Source organism: Stomoxys calcitrans, chromosome 1 (assembly GCF_963082655.1).
Source record: "Stomoxys calcitrans chromosome 1, idStoCalc2.1, whole genome shotgun sequence".
NCBI classification, from domain to species: domain Eukaryota; kingdom Metazoa; phylum Arthropoda; class Insecta; order Diptera; family Muscidae; genus Stomoxys; species Stomoxys calcitrans.
Genome location: NC_081552.1, coordinates 59837566 through 59863901, shown reverse-complemented (window position 1 = coordinate 59863901; position 26336 = coordinate 59837566).

Sequence of the window (26336 nt, the reverse complement as noted above, 5' to 3'; positions counted from 1 at the left end):
CCCCTATAAACCGATCTCCCTATTTCACTTTTTGAGCCCCTAAAAGGCCCAATTCTTATTCGATTTCGCTGAAATTTTACATATAGACTTCTACTGTGGTCGCCAAAGCTCAATTCAATTAACATAGCAATTTTTTCTTTTTCCCTTTGTTTGTCTAAAAAGAGATACCGGGAAGAACTCCACAAATGCGATCAATGGTGGAGGGTATATAAGATTCCGCCCGGCCGAACTTAGCACTCTTTCACTTGTTATACCCACCACCGAAGGATGGGGGTATATTCATTTTGTCATTCCGTTTGCAACACATCGAAATATCCATTTCCGACCTTATAAAGTATATATATTCTTGATCAGCGTAAAAATCTAAGACGATCTAGACATGTCCGTCAGTCTGTCCGTCTGTCTGTTGAAATCACGCTACAGTCTTTAAAAATAAGAGATATTGAGCTGAAATTTTGCACAGACTCTTTTTTTGTCCATAAGCAGGTTAAGTTCGAAGATGGGCTATATCGGACTATATCTTCATATAGCCCCCATATAGACCGATCCGCCGATTTACGGTCTAAGGCCCATAAAAGCCACATTTATTATCCGATTTTGATGAAATTTGGGACAGTGAGTTGTGTTAGACCCCTGGACATCCTTCGTCAATTTGGACCACATCGGTTCAGATTTGGATATAGCTGCCATATAGACCGATCCTTCGATTTAGGGTCTCAGGCCCATAAAAGCCACATTTATTATCCGATTTTGCAAAAATTTGGGATAGTGAGTTGTGTTAGGCCCTTCGACATTCTTCGTCAATTTGGTTCAGATCGGGCCTGATTTGGATATAGCTGCCATATAGACCGATCCCTCGATTTCAGGTTTTGGGCCCATTAAATGCTCATTTATTGTCCGATGTCGCCGAAATTTGGGACAGTGAGTTAAGTTAAGCCCCTTGGCATAATCCTGCAATATGCCATAGATCGGTTAAGATTTGGATATAGCTGCCATATAGACCGATCTCTCGATTTAAGGTTTTGGTGCCATAAAAGGCGCATTTATTGTCCGATGTCGCCGAAATTTTTGACAGTGAGTTGTGTTAGTCTCTTCGACATGTATCTGCAACTTGGTCGAAATCGCTCCAGACCGATATCTCGATGAAAAGCCTTGGCCCAATAAAAGGCGCTTTTATAATCCGATTTCACTGAAATTTGACACTGTGACGTATGCTAGGCTTTTCGACGTCCGTGTTGTTTATGGTTCAGAGCGGTTTATTTTTAGATATAGCTACTAAAAGAGCATAATTTTGTTTTAGACAGATGTACAATGACTTGTACTTATTAGTATTTGGTCCAAATCGGAACATATTTCTCTATAGCTGCTAGGGGTCATAAGGTATGCATTTTTCCCCGGATTTGGCGAAAGGTGGTTTATATATATACCCGAGGTGGTGGGTATCCAAAGTTCGGCCCAGCCGAACTTAACGCCTTTTTACTTGTTTTGTACTTGAATTTTTCCTACATCTGCAAAATTTTTTGTTTACCCTCTTCACTCTCTCTAACTTTGTGAAAGGGCTTGGGGAAAAAGTCCTTTTGAAACTTCAAGTGGATTAGTATGATAATGGCTAAAGGCGTATTGCAACCGCAATACTTTTGCAAGAGTGGTAGCTAAAAAAGTTCAGGAGGCACGTTCCCATCTATATGGCAATTCAGTGTCTGTGTAATAAACTATGGAATTTGTTATGAAATAAACTTTTTTGCCTCCACTTTGCGTACTGCACAGGAGGAAAACGAAAAAACAGAAACACAAACATTGAAATGAAAGTAATCAACATTTGATTATACGACACAACGCAGTATGGTGGCTTATGATTAATGCTGAGAATGTTCGGAATATTGGGTATACCCACCGGTACATAAATCTTACCATGAACCTTATCTGATTGATTAAATGACAAAACAGATGGAGAGTTATAATATAAAGAGAATGAATCAAGAAATCTTTAAAGCCATGAAGGGAAACAGCTGAAATTGCCTGATTAAATGAGAAATAATTTTCCACAACAGTTTGGCAATTCAATGTAAACATTGTATACCACCATTCCCCATCAGGGAATGGTGGTATACAAACTTTGTCATTCCATTTGATATGGCTAAGATTTTTCAATTAAACGTGAAGAGGTCTATGGCTTTGCGGTCGTTATCTAAAACAGAGTTCTCACTTATTCTTTTCGCGATAGCAAGTCTCTGTATTATTGGATAACAAGCAAATAGACTAATAATTAAATGTAAAGATTTCTTCAGGAGTTATAAAGAAGTCATGATAGAGTAAACTTAAGAATATCTCTTGTGTAGATGTTCCACACTCACAAGCAAAAAGAGTTCGTCTAAGGCATGCATTTTATTATCAAAATGCGAGCTCTGCTAAGAAAGTTCATGGCGCGCATCTTTAATTTTACGACGAAACTCAATTTTGGCTCTATGGGTACGTTAATAAGCAGAATTGTCGATTTCGGAGTGAAGATCAGCCAGAAGCATTACAAGAGCTACCAATGCATCCAGAAAAGTATAAGTTGGTGTGGTTTCATTGGACCGTACTTCTTCAAAGAAGTAAAGTGAAATGACATCCAAGTTTTTTTTTGCCCAAAATACAAGAGTTTGACATCCATGACATGTGGTTTCAACAAGTCGGTGCCACATGACACATAGCACGCGCAACAATAGACTTATTGAGAGGCGAGTTTAGTAAACATTTTATTTCACATTCGGGATTCGTCAATTGGCCGTCTAGATAGTGCGATTTAACGTCTTTTGTGGGGCTAAGTTAAAACTCATGTCTATACAGATGATCCCCCTTCAATTGGCACATTGGAAGACAACATTGAAGCATTTATTCGTGAGATGGGGGTATTTTGGGGAAGGGATGATGCCTTAAATACATGGTCCTACATTTGGATATTACATTTGTATTCTACTCCCAAATACCTTTATTTGAACCCCATATTGCGATGGTCAGTAAAAAATTGAAGAAAATTGGTCCCGAAAGTGGGTATCACTTCTTGCTCTACCACCCAATACCTTTCATTTAAGCTCCACATTGACATGGTCGGTAAATATGCCCGATTTAGGGGTGTTTTGGGGATTTGGATGGTCCCCTAAACAATAAGCCCGGAAAATATATCAGCAATGCGCTCTATCCACATATATCTATTGGATATCAAATTCGTTTTCTAATCTCCTTTAAACTCCTTTTTGCAAAAGTCAGCAAATATGTCCAGTTTGGGGAATTGGCCCTAAAAAGTATGAACATTAGTTCCATTCTCTTTAATACCCAAATTGTCTTGGTGAGCAAATATGTCCTTTTTGGGGGTTGTTATAGTGGTGGGACGTCCCCTAGACAGTTGGTCCCTAATGTTGATATCAGATACGTGGTCTACTTCCAAATACCATTAAGTTGAGCCCCATATTTCCATAGTCGGCAAACATGACCGGCGTGGGGGGTCTTTTGGGAGATGGGCGGACACTCAGTGAGTTGGGCTTGAAAATATATATCGGATTCGTATTATGCTCTAAAAACCCTCTTATTTGAGCCTCATATTGCAATAGTCAGCAAATATGTCCTATTTGGGTGGTGTTGCGGGGGTGGAGTGGCCCCATAGACAATTTCCCGAATACTGATATCAGTGAGTGCTTGTCCGATTTCGCCGAAATTTGGGACAGTGAGTTGAGTTAGGCCCCTCGAAATTTTTCTGAAACTTGGGCTAAATCGGTTTAGATTTGGATATAGCTGCCATATAGACCGATATCTCGATTTGAAGTTTTGGCCCCATAAAAGGCGCGTTTATAATCCGATTTCACTGAAATTTGACACAGTAACTTATGTTAGGCTTTTCGAAATCCGTGTCGTATGTAGCTCAGATCGGTTTATTTTTAGATGAAGCTACTAAAAAGACCAATATTTTGTTATACACAATTGAACAATGACTTGTACTTATTAGTATTTGGTCCAAATCGGAATATATTTCGATATAGCTGCTATGGGGCATAAGGTATGCATTTTTCACCGGATTTTGACGAAAGGTGGTTTACGTATATACCCGAGGTGGTGGGTATCCAAAGTTCGGACCGGCCGAACTTAACGTCTTCTTACTTGTTCTATTTCAGGAGATCCTCGACTATATATACGTTCAAAAAAGTCGATACCAAAACAATTATAAAAACCTTTAAGTTCGGCCGGGCAGAACTTTGGATACCCACCAACTCGGGTATATATGTAAACCACATTTCATAAAAATTCAGTGAAAATTTCATACCTTATGTCCCATAGCAGTTATATCGAAATATGTTCCAATTTGGACCAAATACTAAAAAGTACAATTCAATTGATCAATTGTGCATAACAAAATAGTGATCTTTTGAGTAGCAATATCTAAAAATAAACCGATCTGAACCATATACGACACGGATGTCGAAAAGTCTAACATAAGTCACTGTGTCAAATTTCAATGAAATCGGATTATAAATGCGCCTTTTATGGGGCCAAAACTTCAAATCGAGATATCGGGCTACATGGCAACTATATCCAAATCTGGACCGATTTGGGCCAAGATATAAAAAAATGTCGAAGAGCCTAACTCAACGCACTGTCCCAAATTTCAACGACATCGGACAATAAATGTGCCTTTTATGGACCCAAAACGTAAAACCGAGATACCGGTCTATATGGCAGCTTCCAAATGGGGACCGATCTGTGCGATATTGCAGAAGTATGTCAAGGGGCTTAACTTAATTCACTGTCCCAAATTTCAGCGACATCTGGAAATAAATGCGCCTTTTATGGGCCCAAAACCTTAAATCGAAAAATCGTTCTATATGGCAGCTATATCCAAATCTAGACCGATCAGGGCCAAATTGACGACGGATCTCGAAGGGCCTAACACAACTCACTGTCCCAAATTTCAGCAAAACCGGATAATTAATGTGGCTTTTATGGGCCTAAAACCCTAAATCGGATGATCGGTGTATAAGGCAGCTTTATCCAAATCTGGACCGATCTGCACCAAATTGACTAAGGATGTTGAGGGGCTTAACGCAACTCACTGTCCCGAATTTCAGCAAAATCGGATAATAAATGTGGCTTTTATGGGCCCAAAACCTAAAACCGAGAGATCGTTCTATATGGCAGCTATATCCAAATCTGGACCGATCTGGTCCAAATTGACGAAGGATGTCCAGGGGCCTAACACAACTCAATGTCCATAAGAGGTATTTGAGTGTAGAATTAGAAAATATATCCAAATATGGGACCAAGTATTTGGGGGACCGGCTCTTCCCAAAAACATCCCCCAAAGGGGACAAATCTACGACCAAAGCCATATGGGGCTCAAATCAAAAGTCTTTGGGAGTAAAGCACGAATTTGATATCAATATTCGGGAAAAGTGTCTATGAGGCCAACCCACCCCCACAGCATCACCCAAGCAGGAAGTATTTGCAGACTATTTCCATATGAGGCTCAAATAAGAGGGTTTTGAGAGTAGAACGCGAATCCGATATATATTTTCAAGGCCAACTCACTGAGTGGCCGCCCATCCCCCAAAACACCCCCCAAGCCGTTATGTTTGCCGACTATGGAAATATGGGGCTCAAATTAAAGGTATGTGGGAGTAGCCCACGTATCTAATATCAACATTAGGGGCCAACTGTCTAGCGGACGTCCCACCACCATAACAACCCCCAAATAGGACGTATTTGCTCACCAAGACAATTTGGGTCGTAAAGGGAGTGGAACTAAATATTTATAGTTTTTAGGGCCAATACCCCAAACTGGACATATTTGCAGACTTTTGCAATAAGGAGTTTAAATGAGATTAGAAAACGAATTTGATATCCAATTTTGAGGGCAATGGCAATATGGGGTTCAAATAAATGATATATAGATATATGTGGAGCTTAAATGAAAGGTATTGGGGGTAGAGCAAGAATTGATACCCATTTTCGGGACCAATTTTCTGGGGTTCTACCCCTTTCCCAAAACAGCAATTTTTTACTGACCATCACAATATGGGGCTCAAATAAAGGTTTTTGGGAGTAGAATACGAATTCGATATCCAAATGTAGGACCATGTATTTAGGTCATCACCCCTTTCCGAAAACACTCCCAAAGAGAAAAAAATTTTCGACCATGCCTATATGTGGTTCAAATGAAAGGTATTTGAGATTAGAAAACAAATTCGGTAACCTATTTTGGGGCCATGTGTTTGTGGGACGCCTCATCCTGTAAACTCCTCTTAAGCCAATGGCAACATGGGATTTAAATAAATGGTATTTGAGTGAAGCGCACGATGCTGATATTTTTTCAGGGTCAAGTATCTGGGGGACCACCTCACCCCCGAAAACACCCCTAAATCAGATATCATGAGGATATTGGGCTGAAATGAAGTATTTTTAGAATGGAGTACACCTTCCATCCAAACTTAAATTCGTAGACCAATAAAGATCATATGGGATTCAGATAAAGGCACTTATATTGTTAAACTGTTAGTCAAGCGATATACTATTTTCGTAGCATGGTATTTCACTTAAAGATCTTTAATTGTCGAAAATAAATATTCCAAGGAAACTTTTGTTCCATATTAAGTAAAAGAAGGGGCAGCGGAGAGGGCCCGGGTCAGCTTGTATCTTATATATAACAAGTAAAAAGGCGTTAAGTTCGGCCGGGCCGAACTTTGGATACCCACCACCTCGGCTATATATGTAAACCACCTTTCGTCAAAATCCGGTGCAAAACTCATAACTTATGTCCCATAGCAGTAATATGTGGAGGGGCTTAACTTAACTCTTTGTCCCAAATTTCGGCAACATCGGACAATAAATGCGCTTTTTATGGCCCCAAAACCTAAAACCGAGAGATCGGTCTATATGGCTATATCCAAAGCTATATCCAAATCTGGATCGATCAGTGCGATAATGCAGAAGTATGTCAAGGGGTTTAACTTAACTCACTGTCCCAAATTTCGGCGACATCGGAAAATAAATGCGCGTTTTATGGGCCTAGGACCCCAAATCGGAGGATCGGTCTATATGGCAGCTACATCCAAAACTGGACCGATCTGAGCCAAATTCACAGAGGACGTCGGAGGGCCTAAGCCAACGCACTGTCCGAAATTTCAGCAAAATCGGATAATAAATGTAGCTTTTATGAGCATATAACCCTAAATCGGAGGATCGGTCTATATGGCAGCTATATCCAAATGTGAACCGATCTGAGCCAAATTGACGAAAGACGTTGTAGGGCCTAACACAACTCACTGTCTCAAATCATAGCAAAATCGGATAATAAATGTGGCTTTTATGGGCCTAAGACCCTTAATCGGAGGATCGGTCTATATGGCAGCTATATCCAAATCTAGACCGATCTGGGCCAAATTGACGGAGGATGTCGAAGGACCTAACACAACTCACTGTCCCAAATTTCAGCAAAATCGGATAATAAATGTGGCTTTTATGGGCCTAAGACCCTAAATCGGCCGATCGGTCTATATGGGGGCTATATCAAGATATAGTCCGATATAGCCCATCTTCGAACTTAACTTCGAACTTCGAACTGCTTATGGACAAAAAAAAGAATCTGTGCAAAGTTTCAGCTCAATATCTCAATTTTTAAAGGCTGTAGCGTGATTTCAACAGACAGACGGACAGACGGACGGACATGTCTAGATCGTCTTAGATTTTTACGCTGATCAAGAATATATATACTTTATAGGGTCGGAAATGGATATTCGATGTGTTGCAAACGGAATGACAAAATGAATATACCCCCATCCTTCGGTGGTGGGTATAAAAATCAATTTGTGTTTATTTGTAGGTTTGTTTGTTTTTATGTTTGTGTGTTCCTTATATTGAAATTATTCACAGATGGTGAATAATGATCCCGTGGTGAAAATAGGGTACTAAATTTTTTGATATCTGAAGGGGGGGGGGGGGGGGGGGGGGGGGGGGGGGTGGGGGGGGGGGGGGTGGGGGGGGGGGGGGGGGTGGGGGGGGGGGTTACCCTTTCCTTACCCTAGTTTTTAGAAACGCCAGATCTCGAAGATGGGTGGTTGCGATTTAAGCGAAATTTTGTGTGCTCTCATATAGTACCCTAAAATGAACAAGTAAAAGCGTGCTAAGTTCGGCCGGGCCGAATCTTATATACCCTCCACCATGGATCGCATTTGTCGAGTTCTTTTCCCGGCATCTCTTCTTAGGCAAAAAAGGATATAAAAAAAGAGTTTCTCTGCTATTAAAACGATATCATGATATGGTCCGGTTCGGACCACAATAAATTATATGTTGGAGACCTGTGCTAAAATTTCAGCCAATTCGTATAAGAATTGCGCCATTGGGCTCACGAAGTAAAATAGAGAGAACGATTTATATGGGATCTGTATCGGGCTATAGACCGATTCAGACCATAATAAATACGTTTGTTCATGGTCATGAGAGGAACCGTCGTACAAAAATTTCAGGCATATCGGATAATAATTGCGACCTAATAGGGGTCAAGAAGTCAAGATCCCAGATCGGTTTATATGGCAGCTGTATCAGGTAATGAACCGATTTGAACCTTATTTGATACAGTTGTTGAAAGTAAAAATAAAATACGTCATGCAAAATTTCAGCCAAATCGGATAAGAATTGTGCCCTCTAGAGGCTCAAGAAGTCAAATCCCCAGATCGGGTTTATATGGCAGCTATATCAGGTTATGGACCGATTTCAACCATACTTGGCACAGTTGTTGGATATCATAACAAAAGACGTCTTGCGAAATTCCATTCCATTCGGATGAGAATTGCGCCCTCAAGAGGTCCAAGAAGTCAAGACCCAAGATCGGTTTATATGGCAGCTATATCACGTTATGGACCGATTTGAACCGTACTAGGCACAGTTGTTGGATATCACAATAAAACACCGTCGTGCAAAATTTCATCCCAATCGGATAAGAATTGCGCACTCTAGAGGCTCAAGAAGTCAAGACCCAAGATCGGTTTATATGGCAGCTATATCAGGTTATGGACTGATTTGAATACTTGGCACAGTTGTTGGATGTCATAACAAAACACGTCGTGCAAAATTTCATTCTGATCGGATAAGAATTGCGCACGCTAGAGGCTCAAGAAGTCAAGACCCAAGATCGGTTTATATGGCAGCTATATCAGGTTATCGACCGATTTGAACTATACTTGGCGCAGTTGTTGGATATCATAACAAAACACGTCGTGCAAACTTTCAGCCAAATCGGATAAGAATTGCGCACTCTAGAGGCTCAAGAAGTCCAAGACCCAAGATCGGTTTATATGGCAGCTATATCAAAACATGGATCGATATGGCCCATTTACAATACCAACCGACCTACACTAATAAGAAGTATTTGTGCAAAATTTCAAGCGGCTAGCTTTACTCCTTCGGAAGTTAGCGTGCTTTCGACAGACAGACGGACGGACGACGGACGGACGGACGGACGGACAGACGGACGGACATGGCTAGATCGACATAAAATGTCACGGACGATCAAGAATATATATACTTTATGGGGTCTCAGACGAATATTTCGAGTAGTTACAAACAGAATGACGAAATTAGTATACCCCCCATCTTATGGTGGAGGGTATAAAAAATTTGGATCCAAACTTCGGATTGGGTACCTAGGGGGGCCTCCCCACCCTTAAACCTACCAAACATATATTTAGACCAATCACGACAATATGGGACTCAAATGAAAGGTATTTAGGATAAGAAAACGTATCTGATATCCAATTTTCGGACCAAGTGCATCTGTTGCAAGTTGTATTGATTGCTTCAAACGCTAGACAACGGTAACGCCTCTCTCTGTTGCTCCGTGTGCCCAGGTTAGAATCTCGTCCGCCGCTCTGCCGAATTTTTCATTTTTCAAGTTGTTTGCCTGCTAGGGCGAAGATCATTAAATTTTACAATTTTTTTGTTGTGTTCTCTTTCGAAACGATCTCAATGATCGGGGATTGCAAATGGAAAACGAAAAGGAAAGAACATTTATGTAATGTAGTGCTACGCTCAATGTAAGGGAATAGAGTCGTTGTTCAATTTCTAATAGTTTTTGTATGCATATATGTTAGTACTACATCTAATTCTGATTTGATTTATTTAAAATTTATCACATATTTGCCTCATTTACCAACATCTATAGTATATTTTGCTCCAATCGATTGTAAAATGTGGAACAACAGCATTTACAAGGAAAATCCTAAAAACTCATCTGAACCGTTTTTTTTAAACTGCCCATATGTTTTCTCCGATGATTCGACAACGTTTTCAGTAAATTTCAATCGGTTGTTAATCACTTTAACAGTAATATACCAAAAAATATTTATATCGGAGTTATATGCAAATTGGAACCGATTTTCTTGAAACTCACCGTATATCTTCTTCCAGGTATCAACAACATTTTAGACGAATTTCATCCCAATCAGATGTTATTTTTAGGTGTTATAGCTTTCAAAAAATATCTCCAAATATATATATGTCGGAAATATATTTAAATCTGAACAGATTTTGTTGATATTCACAACCAAAATTATTCAAAAACCTTCCTCCCAACTTCTTTCTTTCCTATGCTGAATTTCAATAAAATCAAAACATAAATGAAGGAGCTATTATAGTATCTATAACAAGTAAAAGCGTGCTAAGTTCAGCCGGGCCGAATCTTGGTAACCCACCACCATGGATTCTGCTTAAAATGTATACAAAATAAATTAATTTTATTCTACAAACCAAAATTAAAGCTCATAGGAACCGAACAAAGATGATCAAGGGACCACTTTACATGGGAGATATATCAGGTTATAGACTGATTTTGGCAGTACTTGGCACAGTTGTTTGAAGTTATAACAGAACACTACATGCCAAATTTCAGCTAAATCGGACAAAAATTGCGGCTTTTAGGGCTGAAGAAGTCAAATGAGGCGATCGGTTTATAAGGAAGCTATATCAGGTTAAGATCGATTTAGACTGTAGTTAACAAAGTTGTTGGCCGAAAGGGTCGTAGGCGGGCAGTCAAGGAATCGCCCACTAGGCACTGGAGACTATTCTAGATATCCCATGGACATACAGATTAAGTGTCAGGCAGCCACTGCGGCTATTAGACTTAAGGCGATGGGAGAATGGATTGAGGATGGGAGCAGCTCATACCATCGCGGTATAATCGAGGCGACGATAGCAAACCTGGAAGGAAGGGAAGAGGTTTCCGATCGGATACCTGAGATGAACCTTGAAATCGAGTGCGACGCACTGCTGCCATCGGCACAGTCTTGGATTGACGGAACCCTAGTATTGCCATCTGGAAGATCATGTCACACGGATGGATCAAAGCTAGAGGACAGAGTGGGTCTGGGGGTTTATATTGAAAACCCAGGGACTGAGATCTGTTTAAGACTGCCTGACCATAATAAGGTCCTCCAGCGGAGATCCGGGCGATCACGGAATGCGTGAAGTGGTATGGTGCTAATGCGAGAATGTCGAGTTTGAACATCTTAACCGACAGTAAAATTGTCATAAGGGTAATAACAACCATGATGGTAATGTCACGAACATTTATGCAGTGTAAGAAGGAGATTAAGGCCTTCTCTGAGGATGGGAAAATCGCCATCGTTCGGGTGCCGGGCTATAACGGAGTAAGGGGAAATAAAAGGCAGACGATTTGGCGGTAAAGGCCAGAGGACTGCCGTCAATAAACTTGGTTAACCCGAAGCCTTTCGGGTCGACGCCAGTCCGAGTTAAGGGAGTGGGGGACGAATGCCCATGCATCATTGTGGAACAGCGAAATGGTCGGTAGGACGGCGAAAATCCTATGGGGAGGATCCTGATCGTGAGAAGACGAGGCTATTACTGAAAGGAAGCAAGAAGGAGGGTATAGCTATTGGTATCATAACGGAACACATAAAATCGGTGCGGAAGTGATAGCATGTGTAGGGCATGCGGTGAAGATGATGAGACGTTGGAGGATTTTCTTTGTCATTGCCCGGCCTTCGCGTCCAACAGATACCGGTACTTAGGTGGAGACACAATATCAGATATGAACCAACTAAGGGGTTGGTATTGTAAACAATAAGGGATTTATATTCCTTTTGGGGTCTCGAATATTTCGAGGTGTTTCAAACGGAGTGACTAGTAGACACCAATCCTATGGTGGTGGGTATAAAAAGTATAAACAATCTTATATATAACAAGTAAAAGCGTGCTAAATTCGGCCGGGCCGAATCTTATATACCCTCCACCATGAATCGCATTTGTCGAGTTCTTTTCCCGGCATCTCTTCTTAGGAAAAATGGATATAAGAAAAGAGTTGCTCTGCAATTAAAACGATATCAAGATATGGTCCGAACCGGACCATATCTTGATTAAATTATGTGTTGGAGACCTGTGTAAAATTTCAGCCATTTCGTATAAGAATTGCGCCCATTGGGGCTCACGAAGTAAAATAGAGAGAACGATTTTTACGGGATCTGTATCGGGCTATGGACCGATTCAGACCATAGTAAACACGTTTGTTGATGGTCATGAGAGGATCCATCGTACAAAACTTCAGGCATATCGGATAATTATTGCGACCTCTAGGGGTCAAGAAGTCAAGATCCCAGATCGGTTTATATGACAGCTATATCAGGTTATGAACCGATTTGAACCTTAGTTGACACAGTTGTTGAAAGTAAAAATTAAATACATCATGCAAAATTTCATTCCAATCGGATAAGAATTGCGCCCTCTAGAGGCTCAAGAAGTCAAGACCCAAGATCGGTTTATATGACAGCTATATAAGGTTATGGACCGATTTTAACTATACTTGGCACAGTTGTTGGATATCGTAACAAAACACGTCGTGCAAAATTTCATTCAAATTGGATAAGAATTGCACACTCTAGAGACTCAAGAAGTCAAGACCCAAAATCGGTTTATATGGCAGCTATATCAGGTTATGAACCGATTTTAACCATACTTGACACAGTTGTTGGATATCATAACAAAACACGTCGTGCAAAATTTCATTCCAATCGGACAAGAATTGCGCACTTTAGAGGCTCAAGAAGTCAAGATCCAAGATCGGTTTATATGGCAGCTATATCAGGTTAAGGACCGATTTGAACCATACTTGGCACAGTTGTTGGATATCATAACAAAACACGTCGTGCAAAATTTCATCCCAATCGGATAAGAATTGCGCACTCTAGAGGCTCAAGAAGTCAAGACCCAAGATCGTTTTATATGGCAGCTATATAAAATGGACCGATATGGCCCATTCACTCCTTCGGAAGTTAGCGTGCTTTCGACAGACAGACGGACGGACGGATAGACGGACGGACATGGCTAGATCGACATAAAATGTCGCGACGATCAAGAATATATATACTTTATGGGGTCTCAGACGAATATTTCGAGTAGTTACAATCAGAATGACGAAATTAGTATACCCCCCATCTTATGGTGGAGGGTATAAAAATCAATTTGTGTTTGTGTGTTTGTTTGTATGTTTGTGTGTTCCTTATAGACTCAGAAACGGCTGAATCGATTTTCTTGAAATTTCCGCTGATGGTGCATAATGACCCCGTGGTGAAAATAGGGTACTACATTTTTGATATATGAAGGGGAGGCGGACCCTCCCCTTACCCTAATTTTCAGAAACGCTAGATGTCGGAGATGAGTGGTGCGATTTAAGCGAAATTTTGTGTGCTCTCATATAGTACCCTAAAACGAACAAGTAAAAAGGCGTTAAGTTCGGCCGGGCCGAACTTTGGATACCCACCACCTCGAGTATATATGTAAACCACCTTTCGTTAAAATCCGGTGCAAAACTCATACCTTATGTCCCATAGCAAAAATATGTAGAGGGGCTTAACTTAACTCTTTGTCCACAATTTCGGCAACATCGGACAATAAATGCGCTTTTTATGGCCTCAAAACCTAAAACCGAGAGATCGGTCTCTATGGCAGCTATATCCAATTCTGGACCGATCTGTGCGATAATACAGAAGTATGTCAAGGGGCTTAACTTAACTCACTGTCCTAAATTTCAGCGACATCGGACAATAAATGCGCCTTTTATGGGCCTAAGACCCCAAATCGGAGGATCGGTCTATATGGCAGCTATAACCAAATCTGGACCGATCTAAGCCATATTGACGGAGGATGTCGAAGGACCTAAGACAACTCACTGTCCCAAATTTTGTCCCAAATTTGGATAATAAATGTGGCTTTTATGGCCTAAGACCCTAAATCGGAGGATCGGTCTATATGGCAGCTACATCCAAATCTGGACCGATCTGAGCCAAATTGACGGAGGATATTGAAGGGCCTAACACAACTCACCGTTCCAAATTTCAGCAAAATCGGATAATAAATGTGGCTTTTATGGCCTAAGACCCCAGCTACATCCAAATCTGGACCGATCTGATCCAAATTGACGGAGGACGTCGGAGGGCCTAACACAACTCACTGTCCCAAATTTCAGCAAAATCGGATAATAAATGCAGCTTTTATGGGCATATGACCCTAAATCGGAGGATCGGTCTACATGACAGCTATATCCAAATGTGGACCGATCTGAGCCAAATTGACGAAGAACGTTGAAGGACCTAACACGACTCATTGTTTCAAATTATAGAAAATCGGATGATAAATGCAGCTTTTATGGGCCTAAGACCTTAAATCGGAGGATCGGTCTATATGGCAGCTATATACGAATCTGGACCGATCTAGGCCAAATTGACGGAGGATGTTGAAGGGCCCAACACAACTCACCGTCCCAAATTTCAGCAAAATCGGATAATAAATGTAGCTTTTATTGGCCTAAGACCCTAAATCGGCGGATCGGTCTATATGGGGGCTATATCAAGATATAGTCCGATATAGCCCATCTTCAAACTTAACCTGTTTATGGACAAAAAAATTTTCTGTGCAAAGTTTCAGTTCAATATCTCTATTTTTGAAGACTGTAGCGTGATTTCAACAGACAGACGGACGGACATGTCTAGATCGTCTTAGATTTTTACACTGATCAAGAATATATATACTTTATAGGGTCGGAAATGGATATTTCGATGTGTTGCAAACGGAATGACAATTGAATATACCCCCATCCGTCGGTGGTGGGTATAAAAATTTGGTATTCAAACTTCGGATAGGGTACCTAGGGGGTGCCTCCCCACCCTAAAACCTACCAAACATATATTTAGACCAATCACGGCAATATGGGACTCAAATAAAAGGCATTTAGGATAAGAAAACGTATATCACATCCAATTATCGGATGGGCGGCCACTCTGTGAGTTGGCCTAGAAAATATGTATCGGATTCATGTTCCACTCTAAAAACCCTCTTACTTGAACCTTACATTGCAATAGTCAGAAAATACTTCTTTTTTTACACTTTTTTCTAAAGCAAGCTTAAAGTAACAGCTGATAACTGACAGAAGAAAGAATGCAATTACACAGTCACAAGCTGTGAAAAAATTTGTCAACGCCGACTATATGAAAAATTCGCAATTACTTTTTGGGCAACCCAACATGGCTAAACATAAAATGTCGATCTAGCCATGTCCGCCCGTCTGTCCGTCCGTCCGTCTGTCCGTCCGTCCGTTTGTCTGTCGAAAGCACGCTAACTTCCGAAGGAGTAAAGCTAGCCGCTTGAAATTTTGCACAAATACTTCTTATTAGTGTAGGTCAGTTGATATTGTAAATGGGCCATATCGGTCCATGTTTTGATATAGCTGCCATATAAACCAATCTTGGGTCTTGACTTCTTGAGCCTCTAGAGGGCGCAATTCTTATCCGATTTGAATGAATTTTGGCACTACGTGTTTTGTTATGATATCCAACAACTGTGCCAAGTATGGTTCAAATCGGTCTATAACCTGATATAGCTGCACATAAACCGAAATTGGGTTTTGACTTCTTGAGCCTCTAGAGTGCACAATTATTATCTGATCAGAATGAAATTTTGCACGACATGTTTTGTTATGATATCAAACAATTGTGCCATATATCGTTCAAATCGGCTCATAACCTGATATAGCTGCCATATAAACCGATCGTGGGTCTTGACTTCTTGAACCTCTAGAGGGCGCAATTCTTATCCGATTTGAATGAATTTTGGCACTACGTATTTTGTTATGATATCCAACAACTGTGCCAAGTATGGTTCAAATCGGTCTATAACCTGATATAGCTGCACATAAACCGAAATTGGGTTTTGACTTCTTGAGCCTCTAGAGTGCACAATTATTATCTGATCAGAATGAAATTTTGCACGACATGTTTTGTTATGATATCAAACAATTGTGCCATATATCGTTCAAATCGGCTCATAACCTGATATAGCTGCCATATAAACCGATCGTGGGTCTTGATTTCTTGAGCCTCTAGAGGGCGCAATTCTTATCCGATTTGAATGAATTTTTGCACGAAGTATTTTGTTATGATATCCAACAACTGTGCCAAGTATGGTTCATAACCTGATATAGCTGTCATATAAACTGAACTGGGGACTTGGCTTCTTGAGCTTCTATAGGGCACAATTCCTATCCGATTTGTCTGAAATTTTGCATGACGTATTTTATTCTTACTATCAACAACTGTGTCAAATAAGGTTCAAATCGGTTCATTACCTAATATAGCTAGCATATATACCGATCTGGGATCTTGACTTCTTGAGCCTCTAAAAGTCACAATTATTATCCGATTTGCCTGAAATTTTGTACGACGGATCTTCTCATGACCATCAACATACGTGTTTATTATGGTCTGAATCGGTCTATAGCCCGATACAGCTCCCATATAAATCGATTTCTCTATTTTACTTCTTGAGTCCCCAAAGAGCGCAATTCTTATTCCAATTGGCTGACACTTTACACAGGTCTCCAATATAAAATATAATTGTGGTCCCAACCGGACAATATCTTGATATCGCTCTAATAGCAGAGCAAATTTTTTATACCCTCCACCATAAGATGGGGGGTATACTAATTTCGTCATTCTGTTTGTAACTACTCGAAATATTCGTCTGAGACCCCATAAAGTATATATATTCTTGATCGTCGTGACATTTTATGTCGATCTAGCCATGTCCGTCCGTCTGTCCGTCTGTCGAAAGCACGCTAACTTCCGAAGGAGTAAAGCTAGCCGCTTGAAATTTTGCATAAATACTTCTTATTAGTGTAGGTCGGTTGGTATTGTAAATGGGCCATATCGGTCCATGTTTTGATATAGCTGCCATATAAACCGATCTTGGGTCTTGACTTCTTGAGCCTCTGGAGGGCGCAATTCTTATCCGATTTGAATGAATTTTGTACGACGTGTTTTGTTATGATATCCAACAACTGTGCTAAGTATGGTTCAAATCGGTCCATAACCTGATATGGCTGCCATATAAACCGATCTTGGGTCTTGACTTCTTGAGCCTCTAGAGTGCGCAATTCTTATCCGATTGAAATGAAATTTTGCACGACGTGTTTTGTTATGATACCCAACAACTGTGCTAAGTATGGTTTAAATCGGTCCATAACCTGATATAGCTGCCATATAAACCGATCTTGGGTCTTGACTACTTGAGCCTCTAGAGGGCACAATTCTTATCCGATTTGAATGAATTTTTGCACGACGTATTTCGTTATGATATCCAACAACTGTGCCAAGTATGGTTGAAATCGGTCCTTAACCTGATATAGCTGTCATATAAACAGATCTGGGGATTTGACTTCTTGAGCTTCTAGAGGGCGCAATTCCTATCCGATTTGGCTGAAATTTTGCATGACGTATTTTATTTTTACTTTCAACAACTGTGTCAAATAAGGTTCAAATCAGTTCATAACCTGATATAGCTGCCATATAAACCGATCTGGGATCTTGACTTCTTGACCCCTAGAGGTCGCAATTATTATCCGATATGCCTAAAATTTTAAACGACGGATCCTCTCATGACCATCAACAAACGTGTTTATTATGGTCTGAATCGGATCCGATACAGATCCCATAAAAATCGTTCTCTCTATTTTACTTCGTGAGCCCCAATGGGCGCAATTCTTCTTGGCTGAAATTTTACACAGGTCTCCAACATATAATTTAATTGTGGTCCGAACCGGACCATATCTTGATATCGTTTTAATAGCAGAGCAACTCTTTTCTTATATCCTTTTTTGCCTAAGAAGAGATGCCAGGAAAAGAACTCGACAAATGCGATCCATGGTGGAGGGTATATAAGATTCGGCCCGGCCGAACTTAGCACGCTTTTTTGTTTGTTTCTCTTTCGAGACAAGCTCAATGATCAGAGATGCAAATGGGAAATGAAAGCCAAAGAAAGCAGCACACACCAACCACTATAAGACGCGTTTCGTCTTTGGTTAGAAGTATTCTCAACCATATTAGGTGTGATGGCTTCAGGGGCCGTGCGTTGGTATGTTGTATTTTAATCGTATTAATAGTGAAAACGCATCTATGATACAATTACCACATTAACCACATTCGACAACTCTGTCTATTAGCTGTACTTTTCCTAGTGCATGTATTTTTGTATAAAAGGACTCTGTAGTCGATTAGAAATTTGCAAAACTGCATCATAAAATGCATCAAAATCATTATCATCATGCATCATCATTCATTCTCTGTTTTCTACTTCTTATCTGGTCCTTCAAATCAAAAATCACGAAATTAATTTCTCAATTCATGGCACATAGTATTCCAATGAATTCTATTAGTGGTTCGGTAAGAACGCCAAAACCAATCGGTGGTTTTCCCCGAAAATAGCAAATCGATATTACGATATAAGTTTTACACCTAATGAATCGAAAAAGAATGTACTTTATAAATGAAGTTGTCTACTGATAAACCTTCTTCCTCTTCTCCTTTAAATTTGACACGCCAACTGTCAATTATACTAGACTTTATCAGAGGTCAATTAACATTAGTAGTATTTGTCTATTCTGATTTGGGTTATTCCGAGTTCTATAAAAGTTCGCAAAAGTTCTGTCATCATGTGGTTGATTTAGGGACATTGTGGTAAGCTGATTCCGAATCGCTTCGTTAATCATCTCTTGCAAAAGAACGATCACTCCTGTTCAGTACTGGTCCTTGAGTTCCAGCTCTATGATTTCCGGCGGCAGTCCCAATAAAAAGTTTAAAATTGTCTGCTTGACCATTTTCGACAGGAAATGAATTCCTGTTGATCGCATGGCTTTCCATGTTTACAGGCCTACTCAAAGCTCCTCTCGAATTACGAAAAGTATCTGCAATGCTATTACGTCTTCCTGATTCCGGTGGGGGAAAATTATATATATATATATTTATATATATATTTAAGAAAACGTATCTGATACCCAATTGTCGGACCAAGTGTTAGACCACCCCAACCCCCAAAACACCCCTAAATCGGACATATTTACCGACCATGGAAATATGGGAGTCAAATTAAAGGTATTTGTGAGTAAAATACGAATCCAATATTCTTATGTGGGATCACGTTTCTTGGGGTCAACCCCTTCCGCAAATCACTACCCAAACAGGACTTATTTACTGACCATGGGAATATGGGGCTTAAATAAAAGGTATTTGAGTGTAGAATTCGAATCTGATATCCAAAAATGGGATCAAGTGTTTGGGAGGCCGGAGCTTCCCAAAAACATCCCTCAAAGGGGAAAAATTTACGACCATAGCAATATGGGGCTCAAATGGAAGGTCTTTGGGAGTAAAGCACGAATCTGATATCAATATTCGGGAAAGTGCCTATGGGGCCACTCCACCCCCACAACACCACCCAAATAGAACGTATTTCCTGACTATTACAATATGAGGCCTAAATAAGAGGGTTTTTAGAGTACAACACGAATCCGATATATATTTTCAAGGCAAACTCACTGAGTGACCGCCCATCCCAAAATTACCCCCCATGCCGGTCATGTTTGCCGACTTTGGAAATATGGGGCTCAAATTAATGGTATTTGGAAGAAGACCACGTATCTGATATCAACATTAGGGACCAACTCCCTAGAGGACGTCGCACCACCATAACAACCCCCAAATAGGGGGGGTTATGGTGTCACCAAGACAATTTAGGTATTAAAGAGAGTAGAACTAAATTTTCATACTTTTAGGTATGAATTTGATATCCAATTTTGAGGCCAATGGCAATAATGGGGTTCAAATAAATGATATATAGATATATGAAGATAGAACACGTTGCTGATATATTTTCCGGGATTATTGTTATGGGGGGACCATCCCAATCCCCAAAACACCCCTAAATCGGGCATATTTACCGACCATTTCAATGTGGAGCTTAAATGAAAGGTATTGGGTGGTAGAGCTAGAGGTGATGCCCACTTTCGGGACCAATTTTCTGGGTCTACCCCTTTCCCATAATACCACACAAACATCAAATTTTTACTGACCATCGCAATATGGGGTTCAAATAAAGGTATTTGGGATTAGAATACGAATTTGATATCCAAATGTAGGACCATGTATTTAGGGCATCACCCCTTCCTCAAAACACCCCCCCAAGGGTAAAAAATTTTCGACCATGCCAAAATATGGCTCAAATGAAATTTTTTGAGATAAGAAAACGAATTTGATAAGCTATTTTGGGGCCATGTGTTTGGGGGACTCTTCATCCTGTAAACTCCCCTCAAAACGAATGGCAATATGGGGTTTAAATAAACGGTATTTGAGAGAAGAGCACGATGCTGATATTTTTTCAGGGCCAAGTGTTTGGGGGACCACCTCAACCCCGAAAACACCCCTAAATCTGATATTATGAGAATATCGGTCTGAAATAAAGTATTTTCAGAATGGAATACACCTTACATCCAAACTCAAATTCATAGACACATAAAGATCATATGGGTTTCAGATAAAGGCACTTATATCGTTACACTATTAGTCAAGCGATATACTATTGGGTTGCCTAAAAAGTAATTGCGGATTTTTTAAAAGAAAGTAAATGCTTTTTTAATAAAACTTAGAATGAACTTTAATCAAATATATAATTGCCATTTTGATCGATAACCTATTGCCATCTTCCTGGCAAATTTAGTATTCCACGCTCATAGAACTTCTGGCCTTTATCTGCAAAAAACTGAACCAAGTGCGATTTTATAGCCTCATCATTGCCGAAAGTTTTACCATTTAAGGAGTTCTGCAAAGATCGAAATAAATGGTAGTCTGATGGTGCAAGGTCAGGGCTATATGGTGGATGCATCAAAAGTTCCCAGCCAAGCTCACTCAGTTTTTGGGGAGTGACCAAAGATGTGTGCGGTCTAGCGTTGTCCTGGTGGAATATGACACCTTTACGATTGACCAATTCTGGTCGCTTCTCCTTGATGGCTGTATTCAATTTGTCCAATTGTTGACAGTAAACATCCGAATTAATCGTTTGGTCCCTTGGAAGCAGCTCAAAATATACCGCACCCTTCCAATCCCACCAAACAGACAGCAAAACCTTCTTTTGGTGGATATCAGCCCTTGAAGTGGTTTGAGCTGGTTCACCATGCTTGGACCATGATCGTTTTCGACTAACGTTGTTGTAAACAATCCATTTTTCATCTCCAGTTATGATTCGTTTTAAAAACGGATCGAATTCATTGCGTTTAAGGTGCATTTCACAAGGGTTGATTCGGTTTGTTAAATGAATTTCTTTCAATACACGTGGTACCCATATTAAAATAGACGCCAAATAAACAGATGTAAACAAAATTTCGCGCACTTTTTTTCTAAAGCAAGCTAAAAGTAACAGCTGATAACTGACAGAAGAAAGAACACAATTACAGAGTCAGAAGCCGTTGAAAACATTTGTCAACGCCGACTATATTACCGACAATTACCTTACCTTATTACCCTCCCCCTTACCCTAATTTGCAGAAACGCCAGATCTCAAAGAAAGTTGGAGCGATTTAAAATTAAAAATTTGGTATCCAAATTTCGGATGGGGTACCTAGGGGGCCGCCCACCCTTACACAACAATATGAGACTCAAATGAAAGGTATTTAGGATAACAAAAAGTTTCTGATGTCCATTTGTCGGAACAAGTGTTAGGGGGACCACCCCAACCCCCAAAACATTCCTAAATCGGACATATTAACCGACCATGGGACAAACCCAGGGGGTAGAAGTGGAGTCGGAAAATTCCCGCGGCCGGTAATTTTTTCTGTTTTATTATACCCACCACCGAAGGATGGGGGTATATTCATTTTGTCATTCCGTTTGCAACACATCGAAATATCCATTTCCGCCCCTATAAAGTATATATATTCTTGATCAGCGTAAAAATCTAAGACGATCTAGACATGTCCGTCCGTCTGTCTGTTGAAATCACGCTACAGTCTTTAAAAATAGAGATATTGAGCTGAAATTTTGCACAGATGCTTTTTTTGTCCATAAGCAGGTTAAGTTCGAAAATGGGCCAAATCGGACTATATCTAGATATAAGCCCCCATGTAGACCGATCCGCCGATTTAGGGTCTCAGACCCATAAAAGCCACATTTAATATCCGCTTTGGCTGAAATTTGGGACAGTGAGTAGTGTTAGGCTCCCCAACATCCTCCGTCAATTTGGCTCAGATCGGTTCAGATTTAGATATAGCTGACATATAGACCGATCCTCCGATTTAGGGTCTTAGGCCCATAAAAGCCACATTTATTATCCGATTTTGCTGAAATTTGGGAAAGTGAGTTGTCTTAGGCCCTTCGACATCCTTCGCCAATTTGGCCTAGATCGATCAAGTTTTGGATATAGCTGCCATATAGACCTATCCTCCGATTGAGGTCTTAGACCCATAAAAGGCACATTTATTATCCGATTTTGCTGAAATTTGGGACAGTGAGTTGTCTTAGGCCCTTCGACATCCTTCGCCAGTTTGGCCCAGATCGGTCTAGTTTTGGATATAGCTACCATATAGACCGATCCTCCGATTTAGGGTCTTAGACCCATAACAGGCACATTTATTAACCGATTTTGCTGAAATTTGGAACAGTGAGTTGTCTTAGGCCCTTCGACACTCTTTGTCAATTTGGCTCAGATCGGTTCAGATTTGGATATAGCTGCCATATAGACCGATCTCTCGATTTAAGGTTTCGAGCCCATAAAAGGCGGATTTATTGTCCGATGTCGCCGGAATTTGGGACAGTGAGTTGTGTTAGGCTCTTCGACATGTATCTGCAACTTGGTCGAAATCGAAATATATATTATTATTTGACGAAAGGTGGTTTATATATATACCCGAGCTGGTGGGTATCCAAAGTTCGGCCCGGCCGAACTTAACGCCTTTTTATTTGTTTTTTTTTAAGTGTTTTTAGAAAATTCGGAGCAATATTTTATGTATTTCTCATTCAACAATTTTCTTAAAAGTGATTTCTACACTTTTTTAAATTTGTTATACCCTCCACCATAGGATGGGGCATACAAGTTTCGCCATTCTATTTGGGACACCTCGAAATATGCGTCTAAGACATTATAAAATATAGATATTATTGATCGTCATGTCATTCTAAATCGATCCAGCCATGTCCGTCCGTCTGTCTGTCGAAAGCACGCTAACTTTCGAAGGAGTAAAGCTAGCAGCTTGAAATTTTCCAGAAATACATTATATTAGTGTAGATCAGTTGGAATTGTAAATGGGCCAAATCGGTCCATGTTTTGATATAGCTGCCATATAAACCGATCTTGGATCTTGACTTCTTGAGCCTCTTGAGGGCGCAATTCTTAACCGATTGCAATGTAATTTTGCTCGACGTGTTTTGTTATGATATTCAACAACTGTGCCAAGTATGGTTTAAATCGGTCCATAACATGATAAAGCTGTCATATAAACCGATCTTGGGTCTTGATTTCTTGACACTCTAGAGTGCGCAATTCTTATCCGATTGGAATGGAATTTTGCACGACGTGTTTTGTTACGATATCCAACAACTGTGCCAAGTATGGTTCATATCGGTTCATAACCTGATATAGCTGTCATATAAACAGATATGGGACTTGGCTTCTTGAGCTGCTAGAGGACGCAATTCCTATCAGATTTTGCTGAAATTTTGCAAGACGTATTTTATTTTTACTTTCAAAAACTGTGTCAAATAAGGTTCATATTGGTTCATAACCTGATACAGCTACCATATAAATTGATCTGAGATCTTGACTTCTTGATTTACCTGAAATTTTGTACAACGGATTTCCCCATGACCATCAACATACGTGTTTATTATTTTCTGAATCCGTCTATAGCCCGATACAGCTCCCATATAAATCCATATCTCTATTTTACTTCTTGAGCCCCCAAAGGGCGCAATTCTTATTCGAATTGGCTGACAGTTTAAACAGGTCTCTAACATATAATTTAATTGTGGCCCAAACCGGACCATATCTTAATATCGCTCTAATAGCAGAGCAAATCTTTTCTTTCATCCTTTTTTTGCCTAAGAAGAGATGCCGGGAAAAGAACTCGACATATGCGACCCATGGTGGAGTGTAATAAGATTCGGCCCGGCCGAACTTAGCACGCTTTTATTTGTTTTTCATTAATTTTTACCAAACTATATAAAATAGTAGCGTGATTGACTGACTGATCGTCGCCCAGCCCAAACGGCTATAGGTAGAATCGTGAAATTTTGCACAAACTTTTGTATTAGGTCATAGGGAAGGTATAAGACGGGTTTTCGTGATATCCATACGTTTAGGTACTAAAAAGAACCAAAAAGTACGAAATTGTGTGTATTTACCCAGCCCGAACGGACTAATCTAGAATTGTGATTTTGGGCTCAAATTAAAGAGCGTAATGAAAAAATAAGATTTGGTGGAAAAATAGTACCGGAAATAGTACGTCTAGTGCTGTAATTGGTACTATTTGGTACTTTCTTTTTTAATTGAGCTAAAGCTCTGAATTTTGGAACTTAGATACATAGGGGCAACCTTAGTTCGGCGACTAGAAGAGTTTTTGGAAATTTGTACATTTAAGTACAAACAAGTAAGAGCGTGCTAAGTTCGGCCGGGCCGAATCTTATATACCCTCCACCATTGATCGCATTTGTCGAGTTCTATGCGCGGTATCTCTTTTTAGACAAACATAGAATATTGAATAGGAACTGTTATCCTATTGGAACTATATCAAGTTATAGTCCGATTCGGACCATAAATGAATGCTGATTGACATTGCAGAAGTCATTGTGTAATATTTCAGTTCATTCGGATAAGAATTGCGCCTTGTAGGGGCTCAAGAACCAAAATCGGGAGATAGGTTTATATAAGAGCTGTATCAATCTATTGATCGATTCAGACCATACTCGACACGTATGTTGAAGGTCATGAGAGAAGCCCTTGTACAAAATTTCAGCCAAATCAGATGAGAATTGCGCCATCTATAGGTTTAAGAAGTCAAGATCCAGACCGGTTAAAAAGGCAGCTATATTAGGTTATATACCGATTTACGCCATACTAAGCACAGATATTGAAAGTCATAACAAAACACCTCATGCAAAATTTCAGCCAAATCGGATGAGAATTGCGCGCTTAATTGGCTCAAGAAGTCAAGATCCAAGATCGGTTTATATGACAGCTATATCAGGTTATAGACCGATTTCAACCATACTTAACACAATTGTTGGATATCATAACAAAATACGTCGTGCAAAATTTCATTCCAATCGGAAAAGATTTGCGCCTTCTAGAGGCTCAAGAAATCAAGACCCAAGATCGGTTTATATGGCAGCTATATCAGGTTATGGAATGATTTAAACCATACTTGGCACAATTGTTGAATATCATAACAAAATACGTCGTGCAAAATTTCATTCCAATCGGATAAGATTTGCACCTTCTAGAGGTTCAAGAAGTCAAGACCCAAGATCGGTTTATATGATAGCTATATCCGGTTATTGACCGATTTTAACCATACTTGGCAAAATTGTTGGACATCATACCAAAACACGTCGTGCAAAATTTCATTCAAATCGGATAAGAATTGCGCACTCTAGAGGCTCAAGAAGTCATGACCCAAGATCGGTTTATATGGCAGCTATATCAGGTTATGAACCGATTTAAACCATACTTTTTACAATTGTTGGATATCATAACAAAATACGTCGTGCAAAATTTTATTCCAATCGGATAAGATTTGCGCCTTCTAGAGGTTCAAGAAGTCAAGACCCAAGATCGGTTTATATGGCAGCTATATCAAAACATGGACCGATATGGCCCATTTACAATACCTAATAAGAAGTATTTGTGCAAAATTTCAAGCGGCTAGCTTTACTCCTTTGGAAGTTAACGTGCTTTCAACAGACAGACGGACGGACGGACATGGCTAGATCGAC